Source organism: Podarcis melisellensis, assembly GCF_964234715.1.
Source record: "Podarcis melisellensis genome assembly, chromosome: 3".
NCBI lineage: Eukaryota > Metazoa > Chordata > Lepidosauria > Squamata > Lacertidae > Podarcis > Podarcis melisellensis.
Window position 1 is genome coordinate 81,743,898 of NC_138530.1, and position 20,391 is coordinate 81,764,288.

A 20,391-nucleotide genomic window follows, 5' to 3' on the forward strand; every position below is an offset into this window, starting at 1 on the left:
CAGCCCAGTAAAACCTTAAATATATTTATAGGCATTTTACTGCTGTCACAGCTAGGTTTCAAATGTAACCTTCTTTCCTGATGACATCATCCTGCCCACTGGAACAGCCAAAACAGACGATTTTCCTCACTCGACAGGGCTGAATTTTCCAAAGTCACTTCTCAATGGTACCCAGGCAGGGCCCTTTGAAAAGCTGCTTTGCCACACACATACAGCTTCAATGGGAAAGAACTGAGCGTTCCTTCCCTGCGGTGTCACAAATGCAAGGCCACTCAGTGGGATAAATGGGATTCATTAAAGGTCCTGACCACCTTTATTCACTCATTGCAAACCCACATTGAGGCCTTGGGTGTAAAAATTTAAACAAACAGAGAGAGAAGTAATGATATTGAATGACGGGTGAGTCATTGAATCCAATTCCCTATGCTGAAGTCCAATGTTCTAATGATTGCAGTGTTCGTCTTTCAGCCTACCAGATGCATACTGAAATCTTTGGATGATCACCACGCGGCATGAGGCACACAGGGCTGCTCAGCCATGAAACATGCTCTGTCCCAGCTCCTGCCAACCTAGCAGTCTGAAAGCACACCAGGGCAAGTAGATAAATAGGTACCACTGCGGCAGGAAGGTAAACAGTGTTTCTGTGTGCTCTGGCTTCCGTCACAGTGTCCCATTGCACCAGAAGCGGTTTAGTCATGCTGGCCATATGACCCAGGAAACTGTCTGTGGACAAATGCTGGCTCCCTCGGCTTGAAAGCGAGATGAGCGCCGCAACCCCATAGTCGTTCCAGGGGTCCTTTACCTTTATGTTTTAAATAATAATAATAATAATAATAATAATAATAATAATAATAATAATAATAATAATTGCACCATTTGCCCTCCCATAAATACATTTCTGTACAGAGGTACAGTTTTCAGAGTGGTTTCTCTTTCAGAGTGGGAATTGTAGGTCTGTGAGGGTAACAGGGGTTGCCTAAAAACTCTCTACACCCTTAACAAGCTACAGTTTCCAGGAGTCTTTCTGGGAAATCATGACTGATACTGCTTTAAATGAATAGATCAGACGAGGCCTAAGTTTTCCTCAGAGTTGATCCAATGATGCTCATGGAAATGACTATCTAATTTCAGTGAGTCTGGTCAGAGCAGAAGTTAGTTGGCTACCACCCAATAACTTGTCCTGTGGCAAAAGTCAGGGAGTGTCCCTGTGGCTCCACGGCAGAGTCAGGAGAATCAGGTGGAGAATCAAAGACCTGGGGGTGTTGTAGCCCCACACCTTCCCCCAAACCGGAAAAACTAGCTCCTCTCTTCACCAACTCGCCTCTCAATATTCTGCCAAACCGATCTCCTGTCTTTCCATTCCACTCTCGTTTCATGTATTGTAGATAGTTAGCCTAAAAACAAGTCCTGCATCTTATTTTGATTTCATTTCAGCACCTAGCTGACATGAGCAGCCTAGAAATGAGGAGGTGGAGGCAGCAAAAGAAGAAATAGGAAACAAGCACAACTTAGTATAAGACAGCTCTATAATTCTCATTTTATATCTTGGTGTGAAGAAAGCAGTTTTTCATCAGTCATCTCTCTCTTTTGCTAATAGCACTCAGGAGGATCTTTAACCTTTAATTGGAGCAAACAGTGTAATGGATAAATGTTGAGAATGTGCTCATTAGTATAAATGTTGGATGTGGGTGCCTGTTGAATGCTTAGCAGGTAATTAGACATTTCCTTTCAACTGCCTACAGAGCTTTGTTGAATGAGACACACTAATTGTATAACGGGGAGACCCATCAGCATCTCCTCATTAGACCATCCATGTCCAAAGGCAATTTGAATCAGCCGCTGTCGCATGCATGCCTTATGCAAAAATAATTTGCCTCATACAAACACACAAAGAAAACATAGGGTTTACCATGTGGGCAGAAACAGAACAGGAGAGACAATTACTTCTATGAAACGAGGGCAATGCAGTGATTCTAGTTTGGTCTGTTCAAATGAACATTAATAACTGGGCATTTTGCAATGAAGGGAAAAGGAGTGTGCGCTTTTTGGTGAAAGGTACACAATGTATAATGAGAAGATACAGGTTGAAATCCTCACCCCATGCATCATAGCTGTCAACTTACAGATTTGAAAATAAGGGACCAGCAGCCTCGAAAATAAGGGATCAGCAGCCAAAATAAGGGATCAACAATTACTTTGATAAAATACATATTTTGTTGCGTGCAAATGGCTTTAGATACCTATTAGGTCCATAAATTACCATATAGCAAAAAACAGCAACAATTTGTTGTTGACAAAGGACAGCTTGACATAGAAAGGGCCCCATTACCTTCAGTAGCTTGTTTAAGGGACATCATCAATAAGGGACAGCAGCGGGACATGGCGCTGGGATAAGGGACTGTCGCGCCAAATAAGAGACGCTTGACAGTTATGCCATGCATCCATGCAGCCCCTACCACTTATTCTCCACCCACATGTTCAGGGAATGCATAGAGAGAAACACTGTTCCCAGCAGTACTGTGTCATTCCATCTTAGCACTGGCACCTACACATCTGCACACCTGAAAAGGTTCCTGATTGCAGGCAGAGCCTATATGTGAAAACTGCCCTATGAAATCTTGTGTAGACAGAGCTGTTAGTGCATGCATGGGGAAAGGGCAAGAAATGGCTAATTGAGGTGTGCTTGTCCTGGACCTGCAACTGGTTAAGTGGGAGTCAGCAAACTTGTGAGAGTGACTCAGCACAATCTAATACATAAATACCCATGTGTTTGTAGCAAGTTTGCCTCGGCCTCTCGCCCCTTGGCTAGAACGTAATCTGTGTTGGAACGCTGCAAGAAAGACATGTTACTGGAAAGGAAGACATTTTGCTATAAGCTCTCTGTTGGAACAGTATTACTTTATGCTGCTCCTGTGTGTAACTGCTAAACTGAGAGGAACTGCATTATATTTTGGACTACCTGTTAGTAAAGGAATTGGCCCTGCGCAAGCTTCTGGTGTTTTTCTTTGACAACCCCCTTCTGGGTTTTCCAATAGCACAATCTGCATATAAATGGAGACCATGCAGCATCAAAATGGTCTCATTTCATAGCCTCTTAGAACTCTCCTGTGATGGGTTAAATGCTCAGACAAGGCAACATCCCATACCCTTTCAAACCATCCATCCCTAGAGGGACCCAGAACTATTGTTTCTTAAGGTTCCCGTGAATTGTAACTCTGTGAGGAAGGCTGAAATGTACTTAAGAACCTATTCTTGAACATGTCAATGCCCTAGAAACCAGTGAAACCATGAAGAGGAACAAAAACAATAAACATCCCTTAGTCAAAGAGACACTTTGTAAAGAGCGGAGCACCAAACAGTAGGTAAAGAAGTAGAAAGCTCTAAGGAATTAAGAAGAAATGTAATTCACTTTTGCAATAACTCTTTTACCATAATCATGAAAAGTGAACAGGCAAGTTAATGATGTTCCACCTCAAGCTCTTAAAAGCACCTAACAAAAACGGGAAATATTTAAAATTAAAAACCAGTATAAACATTAATTACAAGTCCATTTATATCAGCAGGTTCCAATAAAATGCTCCCCCCCAAGTGCTTGTTAAACTAATATAGCCCCAGATGATTGACCTTAAAACCAAAGCCTTGTGGATTGGCTGAACCCCTCTAAGGAGAGAGCTGTTGATGTTTAATGTGTGAATTAAGGTGATTTACAAACAGCTGTTCATAGAAACAGCTAAAAATAGCTTTTAAAGCAGTAGAGAGAAAAAATCCAAAGAAAGCTTTAAAAACAATACAAAATGAACACCTTTTTATCTGCCCGCAGGTGCTTACAGAAATAAAAATGTCTTCAGCTATTTGCAGAAAAGTAAAAATAGTAGGTGCCTGGGCTCAATGGGGATGCTGTTGAACAGAATGGGGAAACCCCACTAAAGGCCCTGCTCTGACACTTCTTGCTTCCAATATTTTAGAGAATCTAAAGCAGGGGTCAGCAACCTTTTTCAGTCATGGGCTGGTCCACTATCCCTCAGACCATGTGGTATGCCAGACTATATTTTGAAGAAAAGAAATGAACAAATTCCTATGCCTCACAAATAACCCAGAGATCCATTTTAAATAAAAGGACACATTCTACTCATGTAAAAACACCAGGCAGGCCCCACAAATAACCCAGAGATGCATTTTAAATAAAAGGACACATTCTACTCATGTAAAAACAAAATGATTCTTGGACCGTCCGTGGGCAGGATTGAGAAGGCGCATTGGGCTGCATCCAGCCCATAGGCCTTAGGTTGCCTACCCCTGATCTAAAGAAAAACTCCCCTACCTAACACAGTGACTTATTAGGGATATAAGGGATAAGGCAATCTCTCAGGTAACCTGGTCCTGAGCTGTAAAGCACCTCATATGTTAGGGCCAAAAGCATGAATTGGCCCAGAAGCAGAGTGGCAGTCGGTGCAGATCCTACAAACAAGCAAAGTGTTACATGCTGGTGGTAGTTTTCATCCACAAGCAACCCATCCACTGTGAACTGCGGCCTCCAGAAGAACCTCAAGGGCAGCTCCTCATAGAGCGCTTTGTAGTGAGTCCACCCTGAGTTTATCAACGCATGGGCAACTGTGGTCAAACTATCCTGGATGCAAGAATGACCAGTCTAAGCTGGTAAAAGACACTGTAAGCTACCAAGGACACCTGCATCTCCAGCAACAGAGCTGGATCTAGGAGTCCTACACACCTGCTCCTTCAGGGAGAGTGCAACCCCAAAGGAGTGCAACCCCAAAGGAGAGTGCAATCCAAAGGAGACAATGAACCAACTTCACATACCTGGGCATCACTCATCCACCAGGGTTCAGAATCCGTTTATTACCTCTTATCCAGCCCACCACTGCATCCAAATACCATTCAGGGCCCGCTCAGCTATTCCCAATTCAGATGTTACAAGGAAATAGAATTGATTTCATCGGAGAACTGATGACACCTCACTCCAAATGACCACTCCCAATTACTTCTTATAGATGCTAAACAGCATTGAAGGCTATGCTGTGCTCCGTGGTATCCCATAGCTCAAGAACTAGAGGCCCAATAAATACTCTTTTAGTGCTATCTTCTAGAACCACTGGAGCAATGTGTGCTATAGCTACCTCCTGTGGGTGGTATCAAAAGCTGGTGAGATATTGAGCAGGAGCAGCAGGGTTGCACTCGCTCCTCCTCCCCCCAATAATAAAGGTCCTCCATCCAGGCAACCCAAGTTGATACACAGCACAGATGTCACTGCTATAATGCCAGCCAACCTAGCATCTGTCATTGTTCACTCTCAGGTCTGGTAGCATCATCTGAGATATCCTGGACCTGATTGATTTAATGTGCCACAAAACTAAACATCAGCCAATGTACATCTTTCAGCACAGGCATTATGAGCATCCTCTTGCTATCAACAGGCTGCTACCATATTTGGAACCATTTGCAGTTTCTGTACAGTCTTCCAAAGGCAGCCCCGTGTAGAGCATGTTATGTTCGCTTGATGTGGTATTATAACTAGCAGAGAGATACATTGTTCTTATTTTTATTATGTATTTTGTGGTTTTTATATTGTAATTTTATGTCGTGAACCATCTACAGATGAAGGTTGGTATACAAATCGAATAAATAAGAATAATAATTTATTCAGGTTTTCTCTGCATTTCTATTAAGACTGAAATGAACATTTTGCAGGAGAGGCAGGGAACCAGGCAGAGGGCCTTCTCGGTAGTGGCACCTGCCCTGTGGAACGCCCTCCCATCTGATGTCAAAGAAATAAACAACTATCTGATGTTTAGAAGACATCTGAAGGCAGCCCTGTTTAGGGAAGTTTTTAATGACTGATGTTTTAATGTATTTTTAATCTTTTCTTGGAAGCCGCTCAAAATGGCTGGGGAAACCTAGCCAGATGGGCAGGGTATAAATAATAAATGATGATGATGATGATGATTCCTACCCACCCTTTCCTTTACTCAGTTGCTTACTTTGCCACTTATTCTGGATCTAATCTATTCCTTGTTCTGTATCTGGTTTTTCTTCTTGGAAAAGATGCAGCTGAATTGGGAGCACACAGGGAGCATAATGACTTATTGCAGCCAATCAGATCTGGCTACATGACAATATCATGAAGCTGATTAAGAGTCAAGGCATTAAGATGCATCCTGCATCTTCACCTTCATTATAACCAGTTAAACATGTTTGTCTCATTCCACAGTACTGCTGAAAATTCACTCATCAGGAGACACTCTTGTGGCTGCTGAAAGTTTTCCCTTTTATAATATTGACTCCACCTTATTCCCTTTCTGGTGCTTCCCAGTGGTACTTGCTGATAGGAAACACAGGTTATTATAAACCTTTGTACCACAATCCTTAAGTATATCAGGAGCCTGAATAAGCCATTCAATTTTCTTCCTACTACTGTCTGTCTGTGGTTCTTCATTTGAAGCAGCCTACGGACAACAATGTCCAAGGGATAAATACAGCGTCTCACTTGTCCTTCCTGTTTACTGCAAGGTATGCATTTGGACAGATAAACTTGTTTATTGTCTCGCTTACCTTCAAGCAGAGGGATTGTCTCAGCAACAATAATTTTCAAGGATCATGTTACCTTGGATGCAGTAGTGATGAGAACAGTCTAAAAATAAATTAAAAAATAATCCCCTTTTCAGGAACTTACCTGAAAAAGGAAGGGTGTATCACAGGCACTGAAATGGCCCATAAATTATACAAGCAGTGAAACACTGTCAGAATTAATTGAATACATAGGATAAAGACTTAACACTTCTCCACTTTATGCAGAAAGCATGCGTCCTGTAGGTACACTGGTGTGGCCCTCTAGATGTTGCGCCATGGGACAGTGAAAATGTCTTCAGGGGACATATATATCCCAGAGACTTGCCACCACAGGCTTAAAAAAACAAGTCTGGATCCATAATAAATTATATTGTTAGATACAGATACTCCAGCTTGAGAAATGTATTTTTCTTGTCCTGCCAAACAGATTTCCTTATGTACACTTGTGTGAATTAATATCAATGGGCTGAATATGCTTCAAACTTACTGTAGATTTTTTCCTTCCCATCTTGATTTTTTTTTAAAAAAACACACCTGAGAATATCACAGCTGAATATAGGAAATTTAAAAATGTTTGATGCATACCACAAAACTGCCTTTAAAGTGCAGAACTTCTAATGCTGAAATATCTCTTTGATCTGAACAAGTGTCTATGAAAGAGAAAAGTATAGGTTCATCGGGAAAAGAATGTTTATGATCCTTCCCCTTGGAAGGATAATAACTCAAATGACTTTTGAGTCTTTCCTTTTAGTAGTCAAACAACGCTGTGTTCAGAAAGATGAGGAGGTAAACATTGATGGTGTTAGAAGCGTCTCGTTTATGGTCTGAAGGATGGTTCAGATGGTAAGAGCAGATGTTGAGAGGCATCAACATGTGTAATACCTAGTGCAGGGGTAACCAATGTGGTATCTTCCAGATATTGTTGAACCACAACTCCCATCATCCTAAATAGCTGGAGCTGTTGGGAATTGTAGCCCAACAACATCTAACAAAACCACATCATCAGGTATGGTCACAACCCCACCATATATTTAAAGCACTCCTCTTATACTACTTTAACAATCATGGCTTGTTAGAGCAATCCATCAACTATCAACCCATCAACCTTCTAAATCATCCATCAGAGGTTGATGGATTGATCCCATATGGCTTCCTCCAAAGAATCTTGGGAACAGAAACTTGTTAAGGCTGTTGACCTCACAGACTTACAAGTCCCAGCATCCTGTAACAAACTTCAGCTCCCAGGATTCTCCAGAACCATTAAAGTGGTGTAAGAGGGCCTTAAATGTAGGGTATTGATGTAATGCAAGATTGGGGAGAGTGGGAGATGGTTTTATAATATCTGATACCATGATAAATACAGAGATGTTTTTTACAGATGGACACTAGTCTAATTTTCTATGCCAATGATCCAATAGTAGGTGGTATCCAATGATGCTCTTCTGAACATGGAAGAGTCTTGGATCTAGCAGAAGCCTCCAGTGACACAGGAAGTGCCAGCTAAAGGAAGAGAAGGGAAGGCCATTTTCACGGATTCCCTCCTGCCCTGAAACCTCTTTGCACCATCTTCAGCTTTGCTCGATACGATACAATATTTTTATTGTCATTGTCCCATACAGGACAATGAACCCTCTTCTCTAGAGCAGTTTTTTAGGCTGCAAGGGAACAGTGGAATTGGCAAAAATCCTCTCCCTTTCTCTTTCATTAGTAGAGACAGATTGTCAGAAGCTCTTCCATAAATGGAAGGACACAACTTGAATCATCGCACACAGAACTTAAAGGGTCTTAAAGAGACTGGAGAATAATTCCAGTGTTCCTTCCTTTGCTTGACACAGTCAGCATTAAAATGGAAGCAGCTTCTTTTAATAGTGGATTGTTATTTTTAATGGTACATTTTTAAGCACCTTCTGTTCCCCACCTGCATCTCACCATACATGTAGACATCTGGTCATTTTGTGAAACCAGAAATCTTTGCTGCTGTTGTTTACAGATGGAAACAAGGTTTTTCAATAGCAAGGAGTCCTGAACATGCCTTCCCCTCCCCCCAAGCACCACCATCTGTGCCTTGTCTGTTTCATACACATTCTGGAATCCGCACCTCAGAAATGTTTGGCAAAGCCTCATAGCTCTGTTTTTTCTGATGCGAGAAGTTCTGCTAAAATTTCCTTTGCACAGTATGGCCTGTTCGTTCCCAGTCCTAATTATACAGTTCAGAAAGGGAATAAAAATAGTATCTTCTCCAAAAACAGAGGGAACACCACAATACATGACTGAAATACTAAATCCTGTAACACTGCCACAGTCACTTTACATCAAATTTGGCTGTAGTTTAGGACAATGTATGGCTTTCTTCAAATATGAAGACTGATTGGGGGCGGGGAATGTAGAGGCGGTAATGGTGTGGGATCCACTGAGAAGTCTTCTCACCCTTTGTGCTGACTGGAGCCAATCAGAATAAAGGAAGGTGAGTCAGACACTGAGGAGCAGCGCATGGGGAAAACAGTGAGTTGTTGTTCTGTGTGCTCCAAAGCTGAGCATTTAGGAACACTGGGAACACAAGGTGCTTCTATTTCAAGAGAATGGTATACAAGTTCTCTCATGTACAATGGAGCTTCAAGGAAAACACACCTTAAATCACTCTGAAAGAGGACACTGGAACACTGCTCAGAAAAAAAGTAGATCTAGCTGAAAAGTGAATTGCCATTTTAATTTGAATCAATGCAAATCTCCGATTGTAATTATTGTATAATTATAAAATTATTGCATGATTTTAAAGGCTGTATGATCTTAGAAGGGTCTGTGGCTGTAACTGTTGTGAAAGGATCCTGCACTTCTGAATCGACCACTCCACAATTGCCTCCAACAGAAATTACAGTGGTACCTCGGGTTAAGAACATAATTTGTTCTGGAGGTCCGTTCTTAACCTGAAACTGTTCTTAACCTGAGGTCCAGTTACAGATAGGTAGCCGTGTTGGTCTGCCATAGTCAAAACAAAAAAAATTCCTTCCAGTAGCACCTTAAAGACCAACTAAGTTAGTTCTTGGTATGAGCTTTCGTGTGCATGCACGCGAAAGCTCATACCAATAACTAACTTAGTTGGTCTCTGGTATCTGAAGAAGTGTGCATGCACACGAAAGCTCATACCAAGAACTAACTTAGTTGGTCTTTAAGGTGCTACTGGAAGGAATTTTTTTTGTTTTGACTTAACCTGAGGTATCACTTTAGCTAATGGGGCCTCCCGCTGCTGCTGCTGCTGCTGCTGCCGCTGCTGCCGCTGCCACGCCACCGCTCAATTTCTGATCTCATCCTGAAGCAAAGTTCTTAACCCGAGGTACTATTTCTGGGTTAGCGGAGTCTGTAACCTGAAGCATCTGTAACCCAAGGTACCACTGTAGTGAGAAAGGATTTGATGCATGTACAGCTGTATGTTTACAGGATTCTCTGTTACTGCCAGGAAGCTTGATCATTCCAAACAAATGTGGTCCTTTCTCACTAACATGGCAGAAGCTGTTGAAATCTCCAGCACTGCAGGGTTGGCTAGTGGTTGCAATCTTCACTGCATGTATGTGTGCAGCAGAGGTGAGGGACTGAGTTCATCTACACAGCTTAAGAAATAAGCACAGTGAGAACCTGATGTCCTTATGGGATAAAAACATAGAATTCCAGTACCTATCACCATTGCCAGAGAAATTCCCTTCTTCAGAAGGTTGCCATACCAGCCACAAAGCTTAGTCTTAGGATGTAGCCCAAAATAAAATAACTACACTGAGCTCTCTTAGTGCAGACCCAGGTAATCAAGCCTGAGCTTCCACAGCTTCCACCTGCCATGAACCATCATTGGTAGGATTGGCAGCAGCAGATATGTTCTATGCTTATAATATTTTGTTTGCTAATTACATTGTTTTAAATGTGCATTTTATATTTGACTTCCTTTGTTGTTGTTGTTTACTTGTTTAGTCGTTTCCGACCTTCATGACCCCATGGACCAGAGCACGCCAGGCACTCCTGTCTTCCACTGCCTCCCGCAGTTTGGTCAGACTCATGCTGGTAGCTTCAAGAACCCTGTCCAACCATCTCGTCCTCTGTCTTCCCCTTCTCCTTTCCCAACATCAGGGTCTTTTCCAGGGAGTCTTCTCTTCTCATGAGGTGGCCAAAGTATTGGAGCCTCAGCTTCACGATCTGTCCTTCCAGTGAGCACTCAGGGCTGATTTCCTTCAGAATGGATAGGTTTGATCTTCTTGCAGCCCATGGGACTCTCAAGAGTCTCCTCCAGCACCATAATTCAAATGACTTCCTTTAGCAATCTTTTATTCTGAAATCTTCAAGATAATATTTTAGTTTCCTGTTTATCATGTTGTTTTGAACGTATACTTACTTGGCTTTCTCCGATAATGTTTTATTCTGGGTTGTTTTATTTGATGTTTTAATGTAGGTTCTAAACTGCTTTAAGATTATAGAAATGAAATTAATAATAGTAGTAGTAGTAGTAGTAGTAGTAGTAGGTTAGACTGCATTTCTCTGGTTTGCCTGTTTTGAAGCCCATTAATCATTAGTTGTGTCTTTCAAAGAAATTGGTGTGCAATTGTTTCAGCAGAGCAACCATGGAGAAAATATGCTACTGAAAATGATGGTTGCAGAAGATTTAGAGCTAAATGTAGAAAATGTAGCCAGTTTGGTGCTTAGGAAATCAATCTTTCTTAACTGGCTACACTTGGAGGAAGCCAAATAGACTACTTTACTTGGCAAATTTACTCACTTACTTGTTTCTGTGATGTCCATCTTTTCAAGTAAAATTTCCAACGGCATAGTCTCAGAAAAATATAGCATATAGAAAAATTAGGCTGCCACCAACATTGATTGCAAAAATGTTTCTTTTCTGTAGGCCTTTTGGATTTCTTTTATTAAGATATTAGTGAGGAGTGCCTGTCACTGCCTGGGGATTTTTAGAAACCAAAAAATTATGTTTCTTAAATGGATAATGCAATTTGTGAGATTGGACCTGTCACACCCAAAACTGGGTGAAGTCACATTCCAGTCCACTATCTTGATTCAAAATTGTGTCTGGCATCCAAATGCCAACAAAGACCTCATCTTACCTCAAGAACCCCCATGCTGAGTTGGGCAGCCATATCTCAAATGCAGTAGAACCTATGCCATAAAATAGGCAAAGTCATGCCAAAGTCATGCTTCAGGCCACCATCTTGATTCAAAGTGGCACCCGGCACCCAACATCCAAACATTGATGTAGATCCTTACCCCCACATGGAGAACGCTTTTGTGCTAAGTAGTCTAGCAGCAGTATATTATTTCTGTCTCTCCCCCCAAAAATCTCCACTGGGTGTTTTTCTATTATAATCAAAGAAACAATACTTAAGGTGAAGAGTCACCAGCTATTTTTGTTCCATTATCTAGGGAGATTATCCAACCTTGTTCTATTTTAATTACATTGTTCTTAATTACCGGTATGTTTAATATTTTTTTTGTATCATTTATCTACTTCTGTGATCAATTATCTACATTTTATTTCTCTTTACATATTATCTTCTGTTAGTGAACTATCATTTTTTTGTTGTAAATCAATGAGGATCAGAGCTAATTTAAAGAAACACCAACACAATGGTCTCCTTGAAACAAAACATCAGTAAAATACCCTTTGTGTCACCAAAAGGAAAAATATAGCAGTGGGAGACACAGGAGAAATAATTTTCTTACCTTTGTAAAGGGGGGTTACAATGCCTGAGAGCCAAGTGGTTATATAACAAAGCAGTCATAAGCATCTCTAGTCAAGTCTTTTAGATTTCAATGGGGTTTATTCCCAAGAAAGTGGGGTTAAGATTGCTACCTAAATTTATTGGTTTTAATAATTGGTCCAATAGGGATCTTTCCTCTCCTGAGCACAACTTAATTTAACGTGTGTGCATTAAAATCTCACCAGATCAAATTTCAGCAAATGCATATTCCTTCTTTAATTTTTTTTAATGATGTCTATATTACTCCTTTTCTTATATAAAGCAGTTGAAATACGCATGGAATAAGTCTAGGTTTATTTATGTTTTATGGGTGGTCTGAAGAAACTTAAGTTGTTTTCTTTCACTGAAGATTACATATTGTGGCAGCACAACTAACTTTGCGTTTATTTTTATTGCCTTCTTTTGGGTATACTGGTAGCATTAAAAAATTTACATTTTCTTGATACAGGTAGCAATACTGTGGGTTCTTCTCTGCTGCTTAACCATGTCAGTCAGTGCCCAGATTAAGTGCCACAGATATTTCTCCAAGAGTAATCAAATTGAGAACCAAGAACATTTTGCATGGTTTCTGGAAAAAGGTAATTGCACTCTGCATGTTGAAAAAGCAGGCCAACTTTCACTGAAATAAACCATTCAAATCCATGATGAACATCAAAGTTGTAGACATAAAAGGCAATGCAGTAAATTGTAGTACGACAAAATAACTGTTTAATTATGTCAAATTCTATATAATTTGAGAGGTTACCTCCGATATGGGTTATTTAAAGTTACGCCTAACTTCACTTCCTTTTCTGAATAAAAACATTGTCTGCTGAAAGTCATGGTACTGATCAGACCTCTATTTGATAATTTGGAACTTGAAAATGACTCACAAACCTGTCTGTATTTTGCTGCTTCCTTGTTGCAGAGCAACAGAAGCGCCTTTTAAGGCTGAGTTACTGTACAAAATCTTAACTAGGAAAAGGGCCGTCGAGGAGCATTAAATAATGGAATATATGAAAGCATTTTTGCTGTCTTTGTGTATTACACACACATGGTCGAGATAGAAATGCATTTATTGGCCTGCCAAAAGCTAAGTAGACATCATTTGTATTCCGTTTTCATCCCTGTCCTCTTCCCTCCAGGCTAGATTGGCAAGGAGAGGTGGAATGGAGAGGATCACAGAAGCTGGTACAAGCAAGCAGCCATCCGTTAGTCATGTCTTTGTGTATCAAGGGCACCTTGATATGGATTGCAAGTTCAAGTAGGCTGCTGTTCTGGTCTATAGCCGGAGGTGTGGAAGGAGCCATGCCCATCTACCTGGATTAGCACACTAAAGCATTTAAATCAATGAACTGTTCTCAAATGAATCTACAAGAAAAACAGGAGGGGGAATGGGGTGGGGATTTATATTTGGTAAATTGTTTTGTACTTATTGAAATAGTTGATGTTTTGCTTTAAAAATGAATTAAGACATTAAGATACACCCACTGACAATCCCATGAATTAATAAATAGGTTATCTAGCAGGGCTCTGGAAATTTTTTAAGAATAGCATCGTACTGTAAATTGGAGAGGCAGATGGAGGCACAGGGAGATCTTGGATGCTCCCAAACATGGGCTAGCTAAGCATCACAGGGCTTGCAGTTCTTCCAAAAACCTAAGTTCTGCCTGAATTCTTCCTTATTACCTCCCTGCCACTCACACCACCTTCACGAAGTATTCTGGAGAAGTAGGAAGACAAAGCCCATAACCCTCAATGCAAACAGAAGCAGGGATGGCAGCCCCAAGCTTCTAATGAACCAGGAGTTGAACCAGACCTAGAATTTTGAGGGAAGGCTTGGGTCCCTCATGATTTTGGGATCCTTATGTTATAGGTAAGACTCTGAAACAAACAGACCCTTGAAATACAAAGAGGAAGTCCAGAAATGATGGGATTTGCTGGCAGCAAGACTTCATCCTCAGAGCTCCTTAAGGCAGAAAGACAAGTCACCCCACTGGTGCAGAAATCCAAGCCTTCAAAGACTTCCCAGAGAGAAATTATGGATTGGTTCAAGGTTTTTACATCTAGGGATATGAATTTGCATTTCACTTTGAAAAATAGGCAAAGATTATGAATCTTTAATCAGTATCCATTGCAATTTCTTTTAAAATTATATTTGCACATATTATTGAACAGCCAATTGTGCAATCGATGCAATTCAATTAGTTATTCAATCACTTTGAGGATTTCTCATTGCCATTTATAGCCAAGTACAATTGATTTTCAACTTCTGACATATCAAATGCAAGTAGTTAATCGCATTCACTTCAAAATAATCATGCACCAAAATAAACATTTTATGGCCTGAAGAATTCTGTCCCCACACCCACCTTTTACTGCTGCAAAATAGTGACTTTTCAAAAAAAAATCTGGTTCTTTTTCTTGGGTTTTTATAGTCCCTGGACTTCCTACAAGTAACTTCCACCATAAATGCCCCCCCCCCATGACTCTTTTCTTCAGTTCATATTGTTTGAGTGAATGGTCCTGAAGTGTAAATTTCTGGCAGGGCTATTATAAAGTGATGCTATCAGCAGCCAGACTGGCAGTCTTCAGTGACCTGTCCCAAGTGCTGACACAAGCTTCATGGTAGAACAAGCACCACAGCCAGGAACAGTACTTCAGCACTTAATAATAAAAGCAGCAAGCAGCACCACTTTTGAACAATACAAGCATTGGTGAGCAAATTGTCTGCTGATTTTGGTTTATTGCGGAGAGGGGAAATTGGAATGCAGAAGATAAAAATGAATACACTAGAAGGCAAGGGGATAAATTTGTGGGAGAAGCAGTTAATGAAATTAATGTGGGTGGGGAAATAGATTGAAATATTGACATGGGAAGTTAATGGAATGAAAACTACGGTAGATGATATACTAATATTCTCATTAATAACCCAAGGGAGTCCAAGTAAGGGATACAAGAGAAGCAGAAAACACGAAATTTCATCAGTCACTTTTAAAAGATCTCAGGAAATATCACCATAAAAATCCAAAAACTCCTGCATTAGGCTTAACCCATGAATCCTAAATCATTCACTCAGTGCACCTAAGAGTACATTTAAGGGAGGCTTGGGTAAAGCACAACATGTCTTTGTTATCTTATGTTCACAGATATGGTCCAAATCACATAGCACAGGCAAAAGAAAGACCTAAAACTTCCTCAAATCAGTTATTCATGAGTAGGTGCCAGAATTGTGTCACTTAATATGAACCACTCAGAATACCTATACAAATGCACAAACATAATTATAGCAGTTGTTGACTGAAGTTTTCAGTTTCATGGCAGACTCATCTGTTGTGCTTTTAAATGTTAGACATTAACAAGGAAATGCAAAACACACATTCTCCAGAGCCCTGATAAAGAAAAAACATAGTTTTTGCTCTAATTAAGCTTTTAGGTCATCTAGCAAATAATTGAAACTGGTACCTTCTGTAACTTTAATCATAAAAGGCATACAAGAACTAAGTAAGCTTGCATTTATTGATAGTCGTTAAAAGTGAGAAAGTCCATAGAGACTTTTCTAGGGATAGCATAAGAACAAACATGTGTAGAAGTTGGCTGAGATAGCAATCAAGATTCCATAACAGCCATCCAACCATCTTTTGAAACAACCCTGGTTGCATTTTTCTTCTTCACAAACATTCATTCCCCTCTGAATTATAGATATGCCAGACAATCTATAGACTAAGCAGGGGGCAGGTTTCATGAGCCACCCCCGTTTTTTAGTATTACTGTTTTTAGCATTTAAGTCCCCTTTGCTCTCCATCCTACACCCCAATTCATCACTTAGCTTAAAGGTAGCACCTTTAAAAATATTTTAAAACTCAAAAGAAATATTCAAGACAGTTCTATTGTGTTGGAGAGACACTACACCACCCACACAGAACAAAGGTTATGTGTGATTCCGTTTTCAAAATTAGCATCAGACCTAAGTATCACACAGGAATGGTGCCACCGTGACAAGAAGAATCAAGTGCTACCTGTGCTCATCTAGCAGCATTACAGTAAATCAATGCATGCAATATTTAGAAGCAAGATTAGATTCCTCAGGTGGCTTGTAAAAATCAATAATTCTCTTGGCAAGTTTAGAAGACAGAAGATCTTGATACTTCTCAAAAAAATAAACAGGTGGGTGGGAACAATATCAAATCTTAGCTTAATCATCTCAATAAATGTAATACTTTGTCATACTATCCATATTCATTCACACTAGCACCAAAGGTGCTTCATAGTAGAACAGGTGGCTGTTCTGCGGGAAGATCATGAAAAGAAAACCGAAGTGTTGCTGCCTGCTAAATAGGGGTACCTGAGATTCAAACCAAGGACAAAACCAGTTGCTTGGATCCTGGCCTTAAGATTCGTTTATCTTTTACTTTTTTGCTTTAAATATCTGATTCCTCCCTCCCTAATTCAGCAGTATTTTAAAAATCCCCTTCAGTTTCAAATGCCACACAGCATGAAGAACTGCTATTTAAAAAGAAAAGGACTAACCCTAAACCTTAGGCTCACGAAAAGTTAAACTGTTCTTTGGATCCATGCCATGACTTATAGAAATCATATGGAAACTACAGTGGAGGCAGAGATTTACTCAAAATATCTGTTTGTAGCAAGGCTTTAAGCGACAAAGCCAATAACCTGCCTGTAAGGGAAGAACTTGCACATTCACTAAATGCCAAGAAATTTATTTTGAAATGGAGTATTTCTGACTTTTTTCTTTGATATGCAGCTTTCCAGTTGCAGACTTGATAAGCTATAAGGAACATGAATATATATGTGTTAGCCTTTTCATTCTTTCTCCTTAAACATTTGTTTCGTAAAATCTATTTGTACAAATTGTGATGGATTTGTAAACAACATTTTTTCTATTAAAAAAACACACCTGCCAATACACAGAATGAGTTTTGCACGCTTGTGGTACTTGACTGTGGTAAAAAGAGAGGCAGTACTTTTAACAGGTTTTCTTTTTAAAAGAACATGAATTGTGGATGTCTTTCGTAGCATCCCACAGCTAGCTTTCATGGAGTGATGAAATTATACAGAGACATCCAGTTGTCTTTTTAAACATGAGCACTTCAGCTTGTTAGAGGATGTACTCACATATTAATGTTATTCACAAGGCTATTGGGTACTTTAAAGCTTCCATCAAGCAATGGAACTTCTTCTCATTAGCCTTTCCTAAAGATATATAAAGGCAGAATGGGAGAAGTATTTGCTCATTTTGAACTTATTATTACTTTATGAACAACTTTGTTCAGACGCTTACAAAAGCAAAAAGCAACAGATGTCTCAAGAAATTGCATTTCTATCAGTAACTAAATTTGATTAGGGAAGCAGGCATAGCCAAACCAATTCTAATTTCAGAATAAGTATATGCATTCGTACAGTTGCATACTTCTTTCTATGCTGGCCTGCATTCAGAAATCAGAATAGATCATTACTTGCAGCAAACTATGTTTTTATCTTTCAAACTGTAGGCCTGTAATACAATTTGTAAATGAAAAAGCACAAACTAGCACAAACAATCTTACATTTTATTTAAAAGCTAATGTTTAAACAGAGTTAACATAAACATTCCTTATGTTAACTTACATAAAAATGTTACCTTTCAAAATGCTTAGAGGTCCAGGGTATCATATGCCCGATACTAATGAAGATACATTTCATTTGTGACTTTTTAGCTGAGGATTTCATTGTCATGTGCTGCATTTTGGCAAAAAGCATGTACAATTTTCACATTTACAAGTATCTTTTTTTGTATGGTAAACACTTTTAAAGGCATTTATCCACAAATACAGGTTGAATAGGTGCACACTGCCATCTAGACAAGGCTGTGAGAGCAGCACAGAAACTGAAGAATTCCAACCACCCATGTTATGAATCTATACCTGTTTTAAATGCATTAAAAATGTAAAAGGTTATCTTGGTCTACACAATGTGTTAGTAAGTAAATGCAATGCTTTGGGGTGCTGAGATAAACCCATTTAGAAAAATGCACATTTTTCTCTAATGATACAGTTATTATATTCAAGGTTAACATTTTTGCTTTGCATTCAAAATAAAATCATAATGCAATATCTAACTTTCATACTCAAGTGTAGACCCACTGAAATCAAGGACTCAAATAACTTAAGCTCACTCATTTCAATGAGTATAACTTCTGAGTATAACTTAGATACTACCCAGAAATACCTAATGAGTCTCAGACTCACAGGAGTGTTTCTGTGAAATTACTGGTATTAATTATATATTTTCATAACTCCACGGCAGCAGATGCTTCTTCATCAGTTGTGCCAACACACATTTTTTAACAAAAGCCTTGAGCAAGCAAACTGATTTGAGAATTATGTTTGTTTTTAATTTTGGATCAAAGAGTAGCTTTTGATTCTAGCTTTAGGACACCTAGCTTTTTCAAAGAACTGACAGTTTATGCCACTGATATAATGAGATCTAAAAATAAATAAAATAAAATGTCCAAGTGTAAAACCACTGCCAGTTTTAGTTGAAACACAAATAAGTCTGTTGTGAAATCAAAGTAAAAAGATCTATCTAGTAAGGCACACAAAAAAGCATACCAAATGCTTCCTGATTAGTGGGCTGTATCTAATGATGTGTGGGCAATGGCCGCTATGAGAATCCCATGTCCTCTCATCATCCTGCAAATCTGAGACAAAGGGCCCCCAACCCTCTGGAGATTTTGAGGGTGCACAAGGAGCTAAAGGGGAAAGGAGGAATAAATTCTGTTGCACAAACAGAAGTCTTTTGTGCTAGTGGAACAGCAATGTTGGATACAACCCTCTATCTTCATTGTGTGGAACCCAATACATCATTTATAGGGTAAAACATTTTAGAAGTTTTGTCACATTCAGAATGGGGAGCGGGGAAAGAGAATCACATGTTTCACGGCAATCACCTGCCCATTCTTGAATGCACAGCTGGCAGAAATGTTGAGCTTTTGATGAATAGCCAAGATGAGTATCCAAATCAATGCATTTGAGAAAATAATCTCACTTAGTTCTCCTCTACAATTTTTGAAAGATCTCAATTTTATGTTAATAGTTCCACCAACAGCAACTGCTTTTTCTTCTTGTTCTTCTCACCTTTGTAGAAGCAGAGAATGTCTAACAGAGGTTGTTTCTGGGGGGGGGGGGGAGAGAACGTATTACAAACAAGTAGAAAATGTTTATGCAGAATTTCAATATGCACACTTTTAGGCATTGAAGGTTACAATCCTATGCACTTTTTAGAGATTCATGGATGATAAAGCTATCAATGGCTACTAGTTAATATGTTTGATCCAGCAGAACAGCAACAGGCTGGAATAAGGAGCTGGAGAATGCTGTTGTGCTCATATCCTACTCATAGCCTTCCTATGGGCATCTGGATCATCAGTGGACTAGATGGGACTTTGGTCTGATCCTGCAGAACTCTTCTTATGTTCATGCATTTCATGCATTTCCTTTCATCATTCCATTTGGAATGTTCCGTTTGTTGAAATATACTCTAATTCAATTTAAAGAAATACATTAAAAAGACCTGTTTCAGAAAGCATGTATGCGCTTTGGCAGTCAGTCCTTTCTGTTACTTTCATCCCTCTTTTACTTTTCTCTCTCTCTCTCTCTCTCTCTCTCTCTCTCACACACACACACACACACACACACACACTAATGTTGCAGTTTTTACGGAATTGCAAGCTTGTCAGATAAATTTAAAAATAATAATTTTGTACGGTGCTAGGCTTGCATGGCCCATTATTAATTGCTACTACTATGGAACACAGCATGCATGTGGAAATGGCATAAACATAACCCTAGTCTTATAATTCGGTTGCCTTGATTGTTATACCATGTTTAATGATATTTTTTTCTGGCAAGACATAACATCATCACATAACCTCACTTTAGTGTCCTGTTATGATTGCAAAGGGAAATACTGCGGTTAAAATGCAAATAAAGCCCATGAACTAGAAATGTTTGCTTCTATTTACACAGGCAACCTTCATGTATGAAATTTCATGTCTGAAGTGGCCCTGAAGTCTCAT

The 20,391-nt window shown here is 39.5% G+C and overlaps 1 protein-coding gene across 2 annotated transcripts in view; it reads right to left on the bottom strand.

The window, feature by feature from the left end:
• Nucleotides 1–17,870: 17,870 nt before the first annotated feature.
• BCKDHB (branched chain keto acid dehydrogenase E1 subunit beta) overlaps nt 17,871–20,391 on the bottom strand; it is a 40,055-nt gene continuing 37,534 nt past the window's right edge. For both annotated transcript variants that reach the window (XM_081904913.1, XM_081904915.1), the window contains exon 11: nt 17,871–19,487. The gene's annotated coding sequence lies outside the window, so the exon portion shown is untranslated. The remainder of the gene's footprint in view (nt 19,488–20,391) is intronic.